The sequence below is a fragment of the Mizuhopecten yessoensis genome, unplaced genomic scaffold (genome assembly GCF_002113885.1).
Source record: "Mizuhopecten yessoensis strain PY_sf001 unplaced genomic scaffold, ASM211388v2 scaffold715879, whole genome shotgun sequence".
In the NCBI taxonomy this organism is placed as follows: Eukaryota; Metazoa; Mollusca; class Bivalvia; order Pectinida; family Pectinidae; genus Mizuhopecten; species Mizuhopecten yessoensis.
In genome coordinates this window covers 4,334-24,453 of record NW_018479837.1, presented here as the reverse complement: position 1 = coordinate 24,453, position 20,120 = coordinate 4,334, and the positions used below count along the sequence as shown (strand labels likewise).

The window sequence follows — 20,120 nt, the reverse complement described above, 5'->3', positions numbered from 1 at the left end:
GGTATTTGTGTCTTTTTCTTTGTATTAGCTGGTATATTGTCACTTGCCATACTTGATAAAATCACTACATTTCAACTAGTTTCCGACTAAATATTTGGTCATTATGTAAGGTAAGTTAAAATGTGAAGAGATATCTGAATATTTTGTTTCTGAAGGAATTTGACAATTTTCACCTTAGATAATTGGGGAAAATGTTGTGGGTTTTTTTTAAGGAAAATCATAATTTTTCCAAAATACATTTTTTCTCTCGAAAAACACTGAATATTTACAGTATTTGCTTTTAATGATATTTTTATATATTGTAGTATATTATCACGGATATGTATATTTATATATATTGTAGTATATTATCATGAATTTAAGTCTTGATATTATGTATATTTATATATTGTAGTATATTATCACGGATTTAAGTCCTGATATTATGTATATTTATATATATGTCACTTATACAAGGATCAGTAGCTAAGGCTACCATATCTTGTTCATATACACAAGAAAAAAATAATATCCACCTGCCATACATAAGATTTGAGAGTGTACACTTCGAAAAACACAACAAAACATTCTCTTCGTTTACCTTCATGAAGCTGTAACTTTCAACATTTTGCTGTAACGTTGCTTCTTATCAAAGCAAACAAATGCACAACGATATCTCGGAAAAGTCGACCATATCAACATTAAGTTACGTCAACACAGTTTTCCATGTGATGTTAATATTTTACGATACTGGGAATTTCAAAACAAATACTGAAACATTTCACCTTTACAAATGATTTTTCAGCTTATATTTAAATAATATAATGATAACCCGGCAATACAATAGAAATGCCGTTTTCAAACATTCCGGTATCCTAACAACCATGCATCTTCTTACTCGGCCATTCGGACCACCTAGCAACAACAAAATATAATTTGTAATAATAAGTAACTAAACACGTTTTCTTAAGTGTTTATACTGATACACTAGTCAATAAGAACACAGCTTCGTTTACCGTTCTTAGTCCTATCCGGATATGCACAACCGTCTACATGAAAACTTTCCGGAATCCGCCACCCGGCATACCGTTTTTTTATTTGCTTATCTAGCCCGAGTGTAAATATCCACTCCGATAAATAAATTGCCATTGCCCTAAATGGCCGTTGTCAATGGGCCGTTTAACACAAACAAACAAACAAACTGAAAAAAGACAAATGTTCCTTGCATGTCTGTTAAATTTAACAGAAGTTTAAAACTGGTCTGTGAAAATAAATATAGGTGTACATGTATGTTCATAATCTGTAATAGTAAGTAAATGCATGTGTATTACCAATCTTAAATAATAAATATCCATAACCTGTCTGTGAAAGTCACTTTCAGAGTAAATTCTTGTAAATTGCATGTTTAATTAACAGTTGATTTCTACGAAGAGCATAAGGGCCATGTGGCAAAACAAAATCGTTTTTTCGTTTTAATAACTCGAAATTTCAAGATAATAACTCGATATTTCGACTTAATAACTAAAAATTTCAAGATATTAACTCAAAAATTCGACTTACTAACTCGATATTTCAAGGTTTTATGTGATTATCCTCACACATGTAAATCCTTCTCCCAAATACTCACACATCCTAGCCAAAGTGCAATGCACTTAGACACTTTGAAATGACTTTTAGCTCAGCTGGACCGAAGGACCTTAACGACTCAGTTGATTTTGAGTAATTGGTCTGGAGCATCATTGACCAAAGGGTTCTTAATTTTGTATAAACAAATAATATGGCCCGCTAGGTGAAGAGGGGCGGGGCCTTACAGGGGAAATAGTGGAAAATGTTTCTCCTCCTGTGCAAATGAATGGATTTAAACCAAATGTGCAAATGTAGTCTGGAGTATCCTTAGGGTAAAAATACTCAAAGCACTATGTATGGTTTGGGCCTTTTTTGGCCCCCAAATCCATCAAAATTAAAAATCTTCAATAGAACTTTCAAATGAGTGTTTCTTTAATTTTGAATACTTTCCTTGTACTATTATGTAAACATTTATTTAGGTTTTCAATTATGGCTGCCATGGTAACCAGATAATATCGGCATTAATTAATGAAATTTGAATATTCAGTAAATTTTGACAGGATTTTGTCTAGTTTTTCTCTTAGTTACCATAGAGCGCACTCTTGAACAAGTTTTATATTTCTTCTAAAGATGTATTACAGGTGCCTACACATTATCCTTTGATTTTGAGTTTGTTCAAGCATGCGCTATACAGTTTCCAGGAGAAAAAAACTATGCAAAATATGACAAAATTTACTGAATATTCATTTTTTTCTCTCTCTAATTTATGCAATTTTGAACTTGTTACCATGGCAACAATAATTAGAAATACAAATAAATATTTCCATGACAGTGTTTGGGAAGAATTTAAAATAAAAGAAACAGTCATTTCAAAGTTCATTTAAAGGTTTAGAATTTTGATGCATTTGGGGGCCAAAATAGGCCCAAATCAAACATAGTCCGGTGTATAGAGCAAAGCGTAGGCCCCCTTTTCATTTTTTGTATTAGCAGGGGACTGTTTTAGAGCGTCTTCATTTTAAACCAATTTTGGTCAAGAGAACCTGCAGGCAAAGAAAACTACTTCTTGGGGCAGAGGATGGGGCCCAATAGGAGAAACTAAGCTTACTATTTAGTATTTTTCCTTCCAAACGAACGGAGAGATTTTGACGACATTTGGTCTAGAGAGTCCATTTGCAAGTAGGAGTAAGGTTCTCATAACCAAACGTGTGTGTGACGCCTACCTGAGACTACTTCCCTGGTTCATAACATGGAAACAATAGAGATCCCGAAGCCATAACCATTTGCGAAATAGCCTGACATGAAGATTACACTCATGTTCTTGGTGTCTTAACCATCCAAATAGATTAGGTCCTACCTGCAATTTGTTTTCCTTGTACTTTTTTTGATAAACTGGTATGGTCTTCAGCAGGTTTTCAATTGAAAATAAAATACCAGGTGATCTATTAAGTCCCCCTGGCCTCTTGTTATAAAACATATGTATATATAGATCATTTGCAATGAGTAATTTAACATAATAGCCTGCAGAATGGGAACTCCAGGTAGACTTCGCATCCTATAAGAATAAAGGTTAAGTCGGAATGCAATCAACCGGGAACAGTCGGCACTTTCCGTATTCGCGAAAATATCTGGTTTACGGAAAGTACAGACGGTTCCCGATCTGAAGTTCTCTTTAATCTATGGTTATATTAGCCTTATCGATAGTTCATTCGACTGGCCCTTCCATCCGTCCGTCCCGTTCGACGAGACATCTGTATACAGGCTGGCAGCGTCCGATAACGTTCCCTAGTTCAGTGATCGGCCGTTCAAGCAGTGTTCGTCTCGATCAGTAATATCAACTGTATCGTTCGCCTGCGTTCATTCAGCGTTCACTCTGTGTCCGGTCTGCGTCTAGCTTGCGTCCGTTCGACACAAAAAAAATATACTTGCCCGTAATTATAACTTTACCGGTGTTCTATAACATTATAGAAATATTGTAATACTCAAGATCAATGGCAATTTTTGCTCAAACCATTTTAACCTAGACTGTATTCCTGCGTGCGTAACTATTTAGAAGGAAGCTTTTATAACCAAAAATCACTCTCCGTAGCCTACAATTAACCCAATAAACGAAGCTGTCAAAAGCGGACAAACAAAGAACCAAGACCTAAATACCAGTATACCTGGTAAACTCTCGGTTTGTAGATCGTGCTGAGTTTTAATTTGTACGTAAGTATAGAGAAACTATAGCAATGGCATGTACTTGATTCTGTTGTGAGATGCTTCAACCAACCACAGACACAGTGACATATCTTGATCATTTGTTAGGCCTTAGGAAATCCCCGAGCCTGAAAATATTCTTAAAAGTCATAAAACTTTCATGTTTTCTCATGAGGTCTCCCTGAAAGATATTAGAACCCTCTCAGATTGATCTCTTTTTCCGCCGCTGGTTAAAATGATACGAGTCCCTTCTTAAAAAAGGGCGGCAGTGATTTTCCTCAAAAAATAAAAAATAAAAACATATGTTTCTCTATAAGGTCGCGAAAGGGACAAAATCGGGAATGTCCGCCTAAATCAATTGTGTAGTATATCCCTTCTCAACAATTTTAGTTTGTTTCATTATAAATGTACACTACATTGTAATTGAATTTGGGAAAGAGGTCATTTTAATTCTTGATCTGTCTTCACTTCTCGAAAGCAAATTTGAATGAACTATAATGAGTTATCTTATTCACACCTGCCACTGTCATTAAAGATGTATTGACACCAAACTAAATCTGCGTTACAAGTTGGTCTACAGTCTCAGCCCGCGTTAACATCAATAACATGTGAGGGTGTAGACCGTATCGTGTTTAATCAAGTTAATCCTATGTTGGTCTACAGTCTCAGCCCGCGTGAACATCAATAGTATCGTGTTTAATCAAGTTAATCCTTTGTTGGTCTACAGTCTCAGCCCGCGTGAACATCAATAGTATCGTGTTTAATCAAGTTAATCCTTTGTTGGTCTACAGTCTCAGCCCGCGGTAACATTAATAACATGTGAGGGTGTATACCGTATCGTGTTTAATCAAGTTAATCCTATGTTGGTCTACAGTCTCAGCCCGCGTGAACTTCAATAACATGTGAGGGTGTATACCGTATCGTGTTTAATTAAGTTAATCCTATGTTGGTCTACAGTCTCAGCCCGCGGTAACATCAATACCATGTGAGGGTGTATACCGTATCGTGTTTAATCGAGTTAATCCTTTGTTGGTCTACAGTCTCAGCCCGCGTTAACATCAATGACAGGTGAGGGTTTATACCGTATCGTGTTTAATCAAGTTAATCCTATGTTGGTCTACAGACTCAGCCCGCGGTAACATTAATAACATGTGAGGGTGTATACCGTATCGTGTTTAATCGAGTTAATCCTTTGTTGGTCTACAGTCTCAGCCCGCGTTAACATCAATAAACTGTGAGGGTGTATACCGTATCGTGTTTAATCAAGTGAATCCTTTGTTGGTCTACAGTCTCAGCCCGCGTTAACATTAATAACATGTGAGGGTGTATACCGTATCGTGTTTAAGAAAGGTAATCCTATGTTGGTCTACAGTCTCAGCCCGCGTTCACATCAATAACATGTGAGGGTGTATACCGTATCGTGTTTAATTAAGTTAATCCTATGTTGGTCTACATTCTCAGCCCGCGTTAACATCAATAACATGTGAGGGAGTATACCGTATCGTGTTTAATCAAGTTAATCCTATGTTGGTCTACCGTCTCAGCCCGCGTTAACATCAATAACATGTGAGGGAGTATACCGTATCGTGTTTAATCAAGTTAATCCTATGTTGGGCTACAGTCTCAGCCCGCGGTAACATCAATAACATGTGAGGGCGTATACCGTATCGTGTTTAATCAAGTTAATCCTATGTTGGTCTACAATCTCAGCCCGCGGTAACATCAATAACATGTGAGGGCGTATACCGTATCGTGTTTAATCAAGTTAATCCTATGTTGGTCTACAGACTCAGCCCGCGGTAACATTAATAACATGTGAGGGTGTATACCGTATCGTGTTTAATCGAGTTAATCCTTTGTTGGTCTACAGTCTCAGCCCGCGGTAACATTAATAACATGTGAGGGTGTATGCCGTATCGTGTTTAATTAAGTTAATCCTATGTTGCATCTGCATTATTAAAGATGTATTGACACCAAACTAAATCTGCGTTACAAGTTGGTCTACAGTCTCAGCCCGCGTTAACATCAATGACAGGTGAGGGTTTATACCGTATCGTGTTTAATCAAGTTAATCCTATGTTGGTCTACAGACTCAGCCCGCGGTAACATTAATAACATGTGAGGGTGTATGCCGTATCGTGTTTAATTAAGTTAATCCTATGTTGCATCTGCATTATTAAAGATGTATTGACACCAAACTAAATCTGCGTTACAAGTTGGTCTACAGTCTCAGCCCGCGTTAACATCAATGACAGGTGAGGGTTTATACCGTATCGTGTTTAATCAAGTTAATCCTATGTTGGTCTACAATCTCAGCCCGCGGTAACATCAATAACATGTGAGGGAGTATACCGTATCGTGTTTAATCAAGTTAATCCTATGTTGGTCTACAGACTCAGCCCGCGGTAACATTAATAACATGTGAGGGTGTATACCGTATCGTGTTTAATTAAGTTAATCCTATGTTGCATCTGCATTTCTTCCTGGTAGGAAGGAACGTATTACTAAGTCCTCGATATTGTCAATGTCACAAACGATATAAAAAAATCTCAATAATATGTTTTCTTCCTCTTGTTTACGGCTTTTATCGATTGTAAATTATATTTAATGATGGGTTCACATCCGGTGTTTCACTGGCAGTCACTGTCTGGTGCACCTCCTGAACACTACTGTGTGTATGAGCCATTGACCACAAGGTTACACAATGACGTCACAGTACCACGTTACCAATAATCTCATAAACTTTGTCGCCGGTATAAACCGGGAAACGGAACATGGACGTAAAAACCTCATCCAGCAATCAATCACGCGGGCACCTTCGATTGCCTATAAGTAGGTAACGGAGTACATCTAAATGTTCGTTGATATTCGGTACGGTATTTAAATTTTTCGAAAGAAATCCTGACCAACGTGGTTTAACTATAGACTTATTAATATAGCAGTGCTCGAAGAAGTATAAATAACAAGTCAGTGAAGAATATACCTGAACCTGGTATTATAAAGACTGGTTATCTTAACGTCAAATAATACTCTTCCTGCGCTTTTTGAGAACAATCTGAAAAAAAACAATTACAAATACTTTCGCGTTCCTTTTCTCAAGACGATAATTTCAAATCCGTTAACCTTTTTTGACCAAAATACAAATGTTGTATAAAAGGAAGGTTAAGCTAGCCATGAACAGACTTGAACAACCGGGTCTAGATGACGTGATTCAAATGCATTTATAATACAACGTATGTAAAGGTTATTGCATGGTTTTTGAGTAATAAGGGATGTATTACACCCGAGCGAAGCGAGGGTGTAATTAACCCCGAGTGACGAGAAATAATGTAATAACTGGCTTACTGCATGCTTCCTAACTCGAACAAAACAGAAAAATTGAGTAAAAAATGTTTCATATTTACACTCCCTTGTACAGAGTTATCTTTCTTTGTGCCTGAACATATAGGACTAAGACCACAATTAATTTTACTATATGTTTCATTGTAACATTTAATTTCAGAACAAATTCCCAATATCCGATAGCCAACTTTCCATCTAACCTGGTCAAGAGCAACATCTTGGGAGTAAAATATCAAAATTTCAACATAGCATGTTGGCCTTTTTCTTGAGATAATCGTCTGCAGGTGTCACCAATGTCAAAAATAAACTTCCGGGTCAGGGGTAGAGGTAAACACAGGACTTTTCACACAGCACCCTGCACAAAAAATTAATGCACAATATAAAAATTTGACACAGAAATTGTTAGATTGATATCTCCACAGTATTTTAACACCAAACTTTTACACAAACACCAAGTTCTAAGAGGCATAGTATAGTTTTTACTAAAGTACCTATATTTCTAAGGGACTTCATTCGTGGGTACTGAACCCGGAAGCATTTAATTGTGACCTCAGTCCTATTATAGGACTCAATTTTTTTTGATTTTTTTAAGTAAATTTTTCCTGAAACTGTAAGCAATTTGGAACTTGTTGGTGAAAACCGCGTAATTTTAAGACATATAAAACAGAAGTTATGATGAATTTAAAAAACTCTATCATACTGTGATTTTGTGCTGAGTTTGACAGACATTTTCTACATATATTTCTAACTACAAGGGTCAGGGAAAATATCATATCTTCTGAAAAAAATATGATATTTCAATTCTGTAAAGTGATTTATGAAGCAGAATAATATCTCCACTTACTCAAATAAGTTGTTTACATTATAATCTTCAACTTAATTTTTTTTTAAGAATTTAAATTTAAATTTTTGCTTTAAAATTTAAACTCTTTCATTAAATGAATATTTAAACAGTGCCAAAACCATCATTCAGTCTCCATAACTACACAAAATACTCTAGAGACAATTACAATTATCATAAAGATAAGTTGCACGCATGGACGCACCCACAGCCACCTGCATACACACATATAGACAGATAGCCAGTGCCAAAGGCAGGGGGGGTGGGTGGGGGGTGTGTGTGAAAGGGACCTATCTCTTTGATGTTAAGGCTCTCCTGTTTTCTAAATCATCATCTTTAAAGTTGATAACAAACAAACTACATAAGAATGAGTAGACAAGTGGTCAGCACCACTCTGATTTTGGATTCTCAACACAACTGACCACTGACCACCACTACTACTATTACTACTATGAAGGGAGATACTAAGAGGAGGAAAAATCATTTTCAACCTGGAAATATTCCCAAGAATAAGGGCCAGACACTTATGCCTGTAGAAGATCAAGCTGGACACCCAAATGACCGGACTGTATTTACCAGAAGGCTAACTACAGAGGAGTTCAAGCTGGTGACCAAACCTAGTCATGATGGTCGATCACTTATAGCCTCGGACACTGAAGACAGACCATGTCCAGCTCGGATACTTCGCCCATCAACAGTTCCTCAGGAAGACTCAGACTCTGAACCGGACAATATCGAGGGAAACAGAATTATTGATGTACTCTTAATGGTAAAAATGTGGAATTCTGTATTCAGACTCCATGCAGAAAAACACCATGAGACATGCAAAATTCCAGAGTTTGAACTTGACACCGAGAGTAAACGGGCCCTGGGATGGAGTTGTTCCGTGCGGTGTGCTAAGTGCAGCTACCGGTCTCCACTGCACAAGCTCTACAGAGAAGCGGACACAAATAAGCCGGGACCAAAGCCAGCACTTGTGAACAGGTACCTACCATCAGCACTATGTGGCCAGTCTGTCAGCACCAAAGGAGCCAGACTGCTTCTCGGACACCTCAACATCCCTGCCGGAGCAAAAAGTGGGATGCAGCGACAAGCTAACCTGGTGTCCAAGGAGATAACAGCACTCAACAAAATAGACATGGCCGAGAAGACCAGACAGGTAGTGGAAGTTAACCACCTGAGAGGGGATGCTAATCCGAGCACTATCGGAATAGCACTGGACGGGCGATACAACAGCACATCATTTGGGAGTGCTAAGAAACCTGGCATGAATGCCTCACAGGGAATGAGTCTGGGCATTGAGACATCAACTCCTAAGAAGTGGATAGTAGCACGCACACTTCAGAACAAGCTGTGCTGGACTGGTGCTTGGCTGAGGGGAAAAGGATATGACGTCAACTGTCCTGGCGGCCACCCTGACTGCACAGCCAACACTGACCGATACGACGGCCTGTCAGAGCATGCCATGGGAAAAAACATCGGAGATCAGCTGACCAGTCAAGGTATTTTGGTCAAGTACGCCACGACTGACGGGGACGGTACTGGAGCCAAAGGCATTGAGGAGGCCATGCAAGCGCTAGATCCCATGTGGAAGGTGGAGAGACTGGCCGACCCTACACATTTAGGCAAGGCACAGTTCCGAAAGTCTAACAGTGCCAAGTTCAGTGAGTCCATGTTTCCTGGCCGAACCAGACTGATGAGAGCGCATTCCCAGAAAATATTTTCTCAGGACCTGAAAGCCCGGAGCAGTCTGATCTTCAAGGACCTGATGAAACTTCACAATGGAAACATGGACATTATAACAAAACGTTTACCCGCTGTGCTTGATGCGACTGTTGCGTGCTACTCCGGTGACTGCTCCAAATGCAAACAGCATTCTGTCGTGTGCTCTGGGGGTGACAGTAATAACTGGTGGACACGCTCAATGTTCCTAAGTGCCAACAAAATTCACGGCCTGCAGATGACATCAGATGATGAGATGTTAGTGCTGGAACTCCTGAAGATGAAACTCAGCACCGAGACGGTCCAATCAATGCGACTCAGTACATCTACCCAAAAGAATGAGGGATGTCATCGGACGCTGAATGTTTCCTTGCCAAAGTACCAGAATTTCGGAAGAAATGCTGAGGGACGGTTGGACAACACAATTCTAACCATAAATAATACCGCAGGCAAGGCCACTCAGCAGAAAGTAGATCATCTTGGTGGAACTCTGAGTAAGGAGGTTCGACATCAGCTGGACCAAATAAGCTCCGAGGAAATGTACCAGCGCCAGCGTCAGTACAAACCCGATGTCAAGAAGAGAAATCTTGAGTTGTTGGTGGAACAGCACAGGGAGCATGCAAACAGGTCAAAGTCTGCCAGGAAGTCCGACTACAGGAAAGGTCAACTTGATCCAACACTGCATCGAACCAGGGGAGACAATCAACCTCAGGACCACCTGTATTGAGAGAAAAATGACATTTAATTTGAGGACTTTTTTGAAATCAAAGACAAAATTCCAAATTCAAGAAATATGTAACAAATGAAATAAAAGTTACATATATATGACTACCTAAAGAGGGAACCTCCACGTGGTGGTAGTCGGACAATGTTGTATCTGTGTATACAATAGCTAATACCCTCAAAAATAGTTGTTTGTTGTTTTTTCAATCAAGCCACTTTCAATTCCAACATACAATTTCTAAAACCTACATGACCATAGCATAAATTTGAATTTAAGCAATATTGTCTGTTATTATTAATGAAATGATGCTCTAAACTAATGTGATTTACATTTACACACAAACTATTGTGGCACAAATGCGAGCAATCCATATCACTTCTAATATCTATTTTTTTTTCAAAAACCATAAATGACAGTCTATGAGCATGTTTTTTTTTCCATTTCAAATCCCTGGGATCTCGGAAACTAATCAGTCCATATTTTCCATTCTTTGTTAATGGTCCCTGCCAGATTCTACATGTTCCATTTTCTGCACTGATAACTGAATTTTCTAATATTCTGTATTGATACAATTCAAAGAATTCCTCCATTTTTACTTTTAAAAATCAGGTGTAGGAATACATAAAACCACATAATATGCAAATTTAAGTGTCTATATTTAAACACTCTGCCATTAAAAAAATAATTAAAAAATTAAAATTAAAATGAATTTAAACTTTAATTTTTAATCAAATTTAACTTTTTTATAAAAACTATTTGATTCAAAAAATCAAGGATGCAGTATAGAATAATCATGCCAAATTTTATCGAAATCGGTCAAAAAATACGGATCTGAGAAATAAAAACATGCATTTTTAGACCAGTCATATAGGACTAAGACCACAATTAATTTTACTATATGTTTCATTGTAACATTTAATTTCATAACAAATTCCCAATATCCGATAGCCAACTTTCCATCTAACCTGGTCAAGAGCAACATCTTGGGAGTAAAATATCAAAATTTCAACATAGCATGTTGGCCTTTTTCTTGAGATAATCGTCTGCAGGTGTCACCAATGTCAAAAATAAACTTCCGGGTCAGGGGTAGAGGTAAACACAGGACTTTTCACACAGCACCCTGCACAAAAAATTAATGCACAATATAAAAATTTGACACAGAAATTGTTAGATTGATATCTCCACAGTATTTTAACACCAAACTTTTACACAAACACCAAGTTCTAAGAGGCATAGTATAGTTTTTACTAAAGTACCTATATTTCTAAGGGACTTCATTCGTGGGTACTGAACCCGGAATCAGTACCCGGAAGCATTTAATTGTGACCTCAGTCCAGTTGATAACAGCAGTGCAACTATCAGCATGGTTGCAGGACAGCCTCCTGGTCAGATGTTTGCCGATGATGCAGAGGACGTTGCAGCAATACCAGAGGCAGCAGCATCCTCTGCATCAATCTAGCTGCTAGAATAAAATGCATCTGTTTTAAAAATAAAAGTCTAGCAATAGACATCTTTTTTCACAAACGTATATATTCATGTGCAATATATTATTTGAATTTCCCGGTGTTTAATTTTGGTATACAATTTTATAGGTCAAGTCTAAACCACGTGATAGCTGACCCCTGTTTATGCAGGTGAACCCCACAGGGGGACAGAAAAATTTGCAACCGCACGCCATCTTTGATTTTCTGAACGATAAACAAAAGATACAAGTAATTTGACCTTTTATACGGCAAAAGTTTTCTAACCCTCCCACCGCACCCCCTTTTCAGATTATATATGTTAAGATGTTTCTATGTGGTTTCAATTTTATGATGTCTTGTGGCGCTTAATTTATAGGCCGCAACTTTACTCATAAAAAATGATATCTGAAAATATTTTAATCCTAAAATATGTTAAATAAACTTTCGGCCATCCAAGAGATGAGCCATGTTCCGCCAATACCTTGTTGTGTCATTTTCTCTGAGTAAACAGAGATTGCTGTCCTGTAAGGAGGTGTGAGGGTTTATAACTATAGAAGTGCAGTGTAAAAATGAATATTCAAATTTAGTGAACATTTATACACAAACATAATTCTATATAACTTATAAGTGCAATCTGTTGTGTACAAACTTTGATTAGTATAATACATGGATCATTTTTTCTTCAACATTGTCTTGATGTTTTCATCACTGTAAGGTGGTCTGACATGTATGTCCGGTGTCCGTGCTATAATCACTGTAAAGCTATAATTACATGGATGTCATGTGTCCGCGTTATCATCAGTGTAAGGCGGTCTGACATGTATGTCCGATGTCCGTGCTTTAATCACTGTAAAGCTATAATTACATGGATGTCCTGTGTCCGTGTTATCATCAGTGTAAGGTGGTCTGACATGTATGTCCGGTGTCCGTGCTATAATCGCTGTAAAGCTATAATTACATGGATGTCCTGTGTCCGGGTTATCATCACTGTAAGACAATAATTACATGTATGTCCGGTGTCTGGGCTATAATCACTGTAAAGCTATAAGCTATAATTACATGGATGTCCTGTGTTATTATCAGTGTAAGGCGGTCTGACATGTATGTCCGGTGTCCGTGCTATAATCGCTGTAAAGCTATAATTACATGGATGTCCTGTGTCCGTGTTATCATCACTGTAAGACAATAATTACATGTATGTCCGGTGTCTGTGCTATAATCACTGTAAAGCTATAAGATATAATTACATGGATGTCCTGTGTTATTATCAGTGTAAGGCGGTCTGACATGTATGTCCGGTGTACGTGTTATCATCACTGTAAAGCTATAATTACATGGATGTCCTGTGTCCGTGTTATCATCACTGTAAGACAATAATTACATGTATGTCCGGTGTCTGTGCTATAATCACTGTAAAGCTATAAGCTATAATTACATGGATGTCCTGTGTTATTATCAGTGTAAGGCGGTCTGACATGTATGTCCGGTGTTCGTGCTATAATCACTGTAAAGCTACTATTACATGGGTGTCCTGTGTCCGTGTTATCATCAGTGTGAGGCGGTCTGACATGCATTTCCAGTGTCCGTGCTATAATCACTGTAAAGCTATAATTACATGGATGTCCTGTGTCCGTGTTATCATCAGTGTAAGGCGGTCTGACATGTTTGTCCGGTGTCCGTGTTATCATCACTGTAAAGCTATATTTACATGGATGTTGGGAGCGTTATTGATTTCCTTATCACGTGAGAGGATAAGAATTTCCTGGAAAAGTTTATAATCATTAGGAGCCGTTTCTTTATACAAGATTGCGCATTCAAATATACCATTCATTGAAAGAACTAGAATTCCTTGGGGATTGTTAAACCCTTACATTGTATGTATGAAAATGGTTTCACTATCCTGTACCTTTGCCACATCTTGAAAATTCAACTGAAAATGTAGTCAGAAATTCAACATTGTTTCCCGTATTTTGTTCTAATTGTTGAACAGATACTCCTTACCTTCCCTGACACTGGAGCTGGATAGTAATCCAAAAGCACTTGTATTCATTAGGAAGGATACACTCAGACTGGACTATTGAGAATAAAGACAAACTTACCTGGTCCTGATTAGTACTCACTCACACAGGTACATGTAAATTATATGCAGTGTAGGGTTGGTAAAGAGATTGTCCAGGTGAACATTTTTACTCAATTCATGCAGTAAGCCAGTTACTGCATGATTTCTCGTCACTCGGGACTTACAATAAATCCCTTGTTACTCGAAAACCATGCAATAACCTTTACTTGGCCATGAAAGGAGATTATGTGTGCAGTGGACTGTGGTAGCAAGTGATTGAAAAAATTGTCGAATATTTATGTCCTCAAATTTCGGAATAGCCTTTTGTTATGCTGTCGAGTAGTTTTTATATTTACCATCTTGTTTACGGTGTATACTTCCTGGTTTAGGTTTACGACGTTACTCACAGTGGATTGAACTGACATGGCGACACGAGGAGCTGTTCATGTCTGGAACGTATTATTTATCCTGTTTATAAGTGTACGTCCATTGAGATTCGAAGGTATGTTTATTCAAAATCATACGTGCATTTCTAATCAATAAGTTCATAGAAATTTGTGAAACACATTTTTTACATATGGAAATAGCAAAAGAATATGTTCAAATTATCTCGTAACTCACAGTGGATTGAACTGACATGGCGACACGAGGAGCTGTTCATGTCTGGAACGTATTATTTATCCTGTTTATAAGTGTACGTCCATTGAGATTCGAAGGTATGTTTATTCAAAATCATACGTGCATTTCTAATCAATAAGTTCATAGAAATTTGTGAAACACATTTTTTACATATGGAAATAGCAAAAGAATATGTTCAAATTATCTCGTAACTCACAGTGGATTGAACTGACATGGCGACACGAGGAGCTGTTCATGTCTGGAACGTATTATTTATCCTGTTTATAAGTGTACGTCCATTGAGATTCGAAGGTATGTTTATTCAAAATCATACGTGCATTTCTAATCAATAAGTTCATAGAAATTTGTGAAACACATTTTTTACATATGGAAATAGCAAAAGAATATGTTCAAATTATCTCGTAACTCACAGTGGATTGAACTGACATGGCGACACGAGGAGCTGTTCATGTCTGGAACGTATTATTTATCCTGTTTATAAGTGTACGTCCATTGAGATTCGAAGGTATGTTTATTCAAAATCATACGTGCATTTCTAATCAATAAGTTCATAGAAATTTGTGAAACACATTTTTTACATATGGAAATAGCAAAAGAATATGTTCAAATTATCTCGTAACTCACAGTGGATTGAACTGACATGGCGACACGAGGAGCTGTTCATGTCTGGAACGTATTATTTATCCTGTTTATAAGTGTACGTCCATTGAGATTCGAAGGTATGTTTATTCAAAATCATACGTGCATTTCTAATCAATAAGTTCATAGAAATTTGTGAAACACATTTTTTACATATGGAAATAGCAAAAGAATATGTTCAAATTATCTCGTAACTCACAGTGGATTGAACTGACATGGCGACACGAGGAGCTGTTCATGTCTGGAACGTATTATTTATCCTGTTTATAAGTGTACGTCCATTGAGATTCGAAGGTATGTTTATTCAAAATCATACGTGCATTTCTAATCAATAAGTTCATAGAAATTTGTGAAACACATTTTTTACATATGGAAATAGCAAAAGAATATGTTCAAATTATCTCGTAACTCACAGTGGATTGAACTGACATGGCGACACGAGGAGCTGTTCATGTCTGGAACGTATTATTTATCCTGTTTATAAGTGTACGTCCATTGAGATTCGAAGGTATGTTTATTCAAAATCATACGTGCATTTCTAATCAATAAGTTCATAGAAATTTGTGAAACACATTTTTTACATATGGAAATAGCAAAAGAATATGTTCAAATTATCTCGTAACTCACAGTGGATTGAACTGACATGGCGACACGAGGAGCTGTTCATGTCTGGAACGTATTATTTATCCTGTTTATAAGTGTACGTCCATTGAGATTCGAAGGTATGTTTATTCAAAATCATACGTGCATTTCTAATCAATAAGTTCATAGAAATTTGTGAAACACATTTTTTACATATGGAAATAGCAAAAGAATATGTTCAAATTATCTCGTAACTCACAGTGGATTGAACTGACATGGCGACACGAGGAGCTGTTCATGTCTGGAACGTATTATTTATCCTGTTTATAAGTGTACGTCCATTGAGATTCGAAGGTATGTTTATTCAAAATCATACGTGCATTTCTAATCAATAAGTTCATAGAAATTTGTGAAACACATTTTTTACATATGGAAATAGCAAAAGAATATGTTCAAATTATCTCGTAACTCACAGTGGATTGAACTGACATGGCGACACGAGGAGCTGTTCATGTCTGGAACGTATTATTTATCCTGTTTATAAGTGTACGTCCATTGAGATTCGAAGGTATGTTTATTCAAAATCATACGTGCATTTCTAATCAATAAGTTCATAGAAATTTGTGAAACACATTTTTTACATATGGAAATAGCAAAAGAATATGTTCAAATTATCTCGTAACTCACAGTGGATTGAACTGACATGGCGACACGAGGAGCTGTTCATGTCTGGAACGTATTATTTATCCTGTTTATAAGTGTACGTCCATTGAGATTCGAAGGTATGTTTATTCAAAATCATACGTGCATTTCTAATCAATAAGTTCATAGAAATTTGTGAAACACATTTTTTACATATGGAAATAGCAAAAGAATATGTTCAAATTATCTCGTAACTCACAGTGGATTGAACTGACATGGCGACACGAGGAGCTGTTCATGTCTGGAACGTATTATTTATCCTGTTTATAAGTGTACGTCCATTGAGATTCGAAGGTATGTTTATTCAAAATCATACGTGCATTTCTAATCAATAAGTTCATAGAAATTTGTGAAACACATTTTTTACATATGGAAATAGCAAAAGAATATGTTCAAATTATCTCGTAACTCACAGTGGATTGAACTGACATGGCGACACGAGGAGCTGTTCATGTCTGGAACGTATTATTTATCCTGTTTATAAGTGTACGTCCATTGAGATTCGAAGGTATGTTTATTCAAAATCATACGTGCATTTCTAATCAATAAGTTCATAGAAATTTGTGAAACACATTTTTTACATATGGAAATAGCAAAAGAATATGTTCAAATTATCTCGTAACTCACAGTGGATTGAACTGACATGGCGACACGAGGAGCTGTTCATGTCTGGAACGTATTATTTATCCTGTTTATAAGTGTACGTCCATTGAGATTCGAAGGTATGTTTATTCAAAATCATACGTGCATTTCTAATCAATAAGTTCATAGAAATTTGTGAAACACATTTTTTACATATGGAAATAGCAAAAGAATATGTTCAAATTATCTCGTAACTCACAGTGGATTGAACTGACATGGCGACACGAGGAGCTGTTCATGTCTGGAACGTATTATTTATCCTGTTTATAAGTGTACGTCCATTGAGATTCGAAGGTATGTTTATTCAAAATCATACGTGCATTTCTAATCAATAAGTTCATAGAAATTTGTGAAACACATTTTTTACATATGGAAATAGCAAAAGAATATGTTCAAATTATCTCGTAACTCACAGTGGATTGAACTGACATGGCGACACGAGGAGCTGTTCATGTCTGGAACGTATTATTTATCCTGTTTATAAGTGTACGTCCATTGAGATTCGAAGGTATGTTTATTCAAAATCATACGTGCATTTCTAATCAATAAGTTCATAGAAATTTGTGAAACACATTTTTTACATATGGAAATAGCAAAAGAATATGTTCAAATTATCTCGTAACTCACAGTGGATTGAACTGACATGGCGACACGAGGAGCTGTTCATGTCTGGAACGTATTATTTATCCTGTTTATAAGTGTACGTCCATTGAGATTCGAAGGTATGTTTATTCAAAATCATACGTGCATTTCTAATCAATAAGTTCATAGAAATTTGTGAAACACATTTTTTACATATGGAAATAGCAAAAGAATATGTTCAAATTATCTCGTAACTCACAGTGGATTGAACTGACATGGCGACACGAGGAGCTGTTCATGTCTGGAACGTATTATTTATCCTGTTTATAAGTGTACGTCCATTGAGATTCGAAGGTATGTTTATTCAAAATCATACGTGCATTTCTAATCAATAAGTTCATAGAAATTTGTGAAACACATTTTTTACATATGGAAATAGCAAAAGAATATGTTCAAATTATCTCGTAACTCACAGTGGATTGAACTGACATGGCGACACGAGGAGCTGTTCATGTCTGGAACGTATTATTTATCCTGTTTATAAGTGTACGTCCATTGAGATTCGAAGGTATGTTTATTCAAAATCATACGTGCATTTCTAATCAATAAGTTCATAGAAATTTGTGAAACACATTTTTTACATATGGAAATAGCAAAAGAATATGTTCAAATTATCTCGTAACTCACAGTGGATTGAACTGACATGGCGACACGAGGAGCTGTTCATGTCTGGAACGTATTATTTATCCTGTTTATAAGTGTACGTCCATTGAGATTCGAAGGTATGTTTATTCAAAATCATACGTGCATTTCTAATCAATAAGTTCATAGAAATTTGTGAAACACATTTTTTACATATGGAAATAGCAAAAGAATATGTTCAAATTATCTCGTAACTCACAGTGGATTGAACTGACATGGCGACACGAGGAGCTGTTCATGTCTGGAACGTATTATTTATCCTGTTTATAAGTGTACGTCCATTGAGATTCGAAGGTATGTTTATTCAAAATCATACGTGCATTTCTAATCAATAAGTTCATAGAAATTTGTGAAACACATTTTTTACATATGGAAATAGCAAAAGAATATGTTCAAATTATCTCGTAACTCACAGTGGATTGAACTGACATGGCGACACGAGGAGCTGTTCATGTCTGGAACGTATTATTTATCCTGTTTATAAGTGTACGTCCATTGAGATTCGAAGGTATGTTTATTCAAAATCATACGTGCATTTCTAATCAATAAGTTCATAGAAATTTGTGAAACACATTTTTTACATATGGAAATAGCAAAAGAATATGTTCAAATTATCTCGTAACTCACAGTGGATTGAACTGACATGGCGACACGAGGAGCTGTTCATGTCTGGAACGTATTATTTATCCTGTTTATAAGTGTACGTCCATTGAGATTCGAAGGTATGTTTATTCAAAATCATACGTGCATTTCTAATCAATAAGTTCATAGAAATTTGTGAAACACATTTTTTACATATGGAAATAGCAAAAGAATATGTTCAAATTATCATTTCCTCCAATTTACATTGTATATAGGCAATGCTTTCTAACGATGAAATCACGGGTAAACAAAATAATTAAAACTCTTGACAGCAGACGATCGAACCTTAACGTTCGGATTTCAAAACACTGCTGACAAATAGAATATGCGTCAATACAAGTTTGTGTACAAAATAATAATAAAACACAGTATAAAAGTTATATTATGTATGTCCGATGTCCGTGTTTTCATCGCTGTTAAACGGTGATTACATGTCTGACCTCTGTCCGTGCTATTATCATTGTAAGGCCATAATTACATGGATGTCCTGTGTCCGTGTTATCATCATTGTAAGGCCATGATTACATATATGTCCTGTGTCCGTGTTATCATCATTGTAAGGCCATGATTACATATATGTCCTGTGTCCGTGCTATTATCATTGTAAGGCCATAATTACATGTGTAACCCTCTTAGCCCCAAAGGCTGGGTAAGAACAACTTTAACGACTTTTCAAGGTCTCTTGTATTTATTCTCTCCAAAGAAACCTATTAACAAAAAGATACGAAACTAAGACTCAGTTACAATATACATATACAGTTACTTTCACTTTACGAATACGATGGACATGACTACATATATATTATCACAGGTATTGTTATATCATTACATGAATAAACACTATGAGTAAAATATATTATGAGACTTACCAGGGACCTGGGAAGGATATACACTGTCCGTCCTGCTCGGCAGCATAGTGTGAAGTGAATCAGGGTGGTGACGTGCGCGTACATATAGGACACACGGGGTGGCGTGAGTATGTAAATACTCGTGCAGATCACTCTCTCACAACACTCCACGTTCAGGTTATGACACGAGTACGGGATAGACAACACGTGGACACTGTGTGACTTAGTGCAATGAGTACACCCTGTTACA

At 36.8% G+C, this 20,120-nt stretch overlaps 1 pseudogene; it reads right to left on the bottom strand.

The window, feature by feature from the left end:
* Positions 1-20,113, bottom strand: part of LOC110441337 — a 32,469-nt pseudogene extending 12,356 nt beyond the window's left edge.
* Positions 20,114-20,120: the final 7 nt, after the last annotated feature.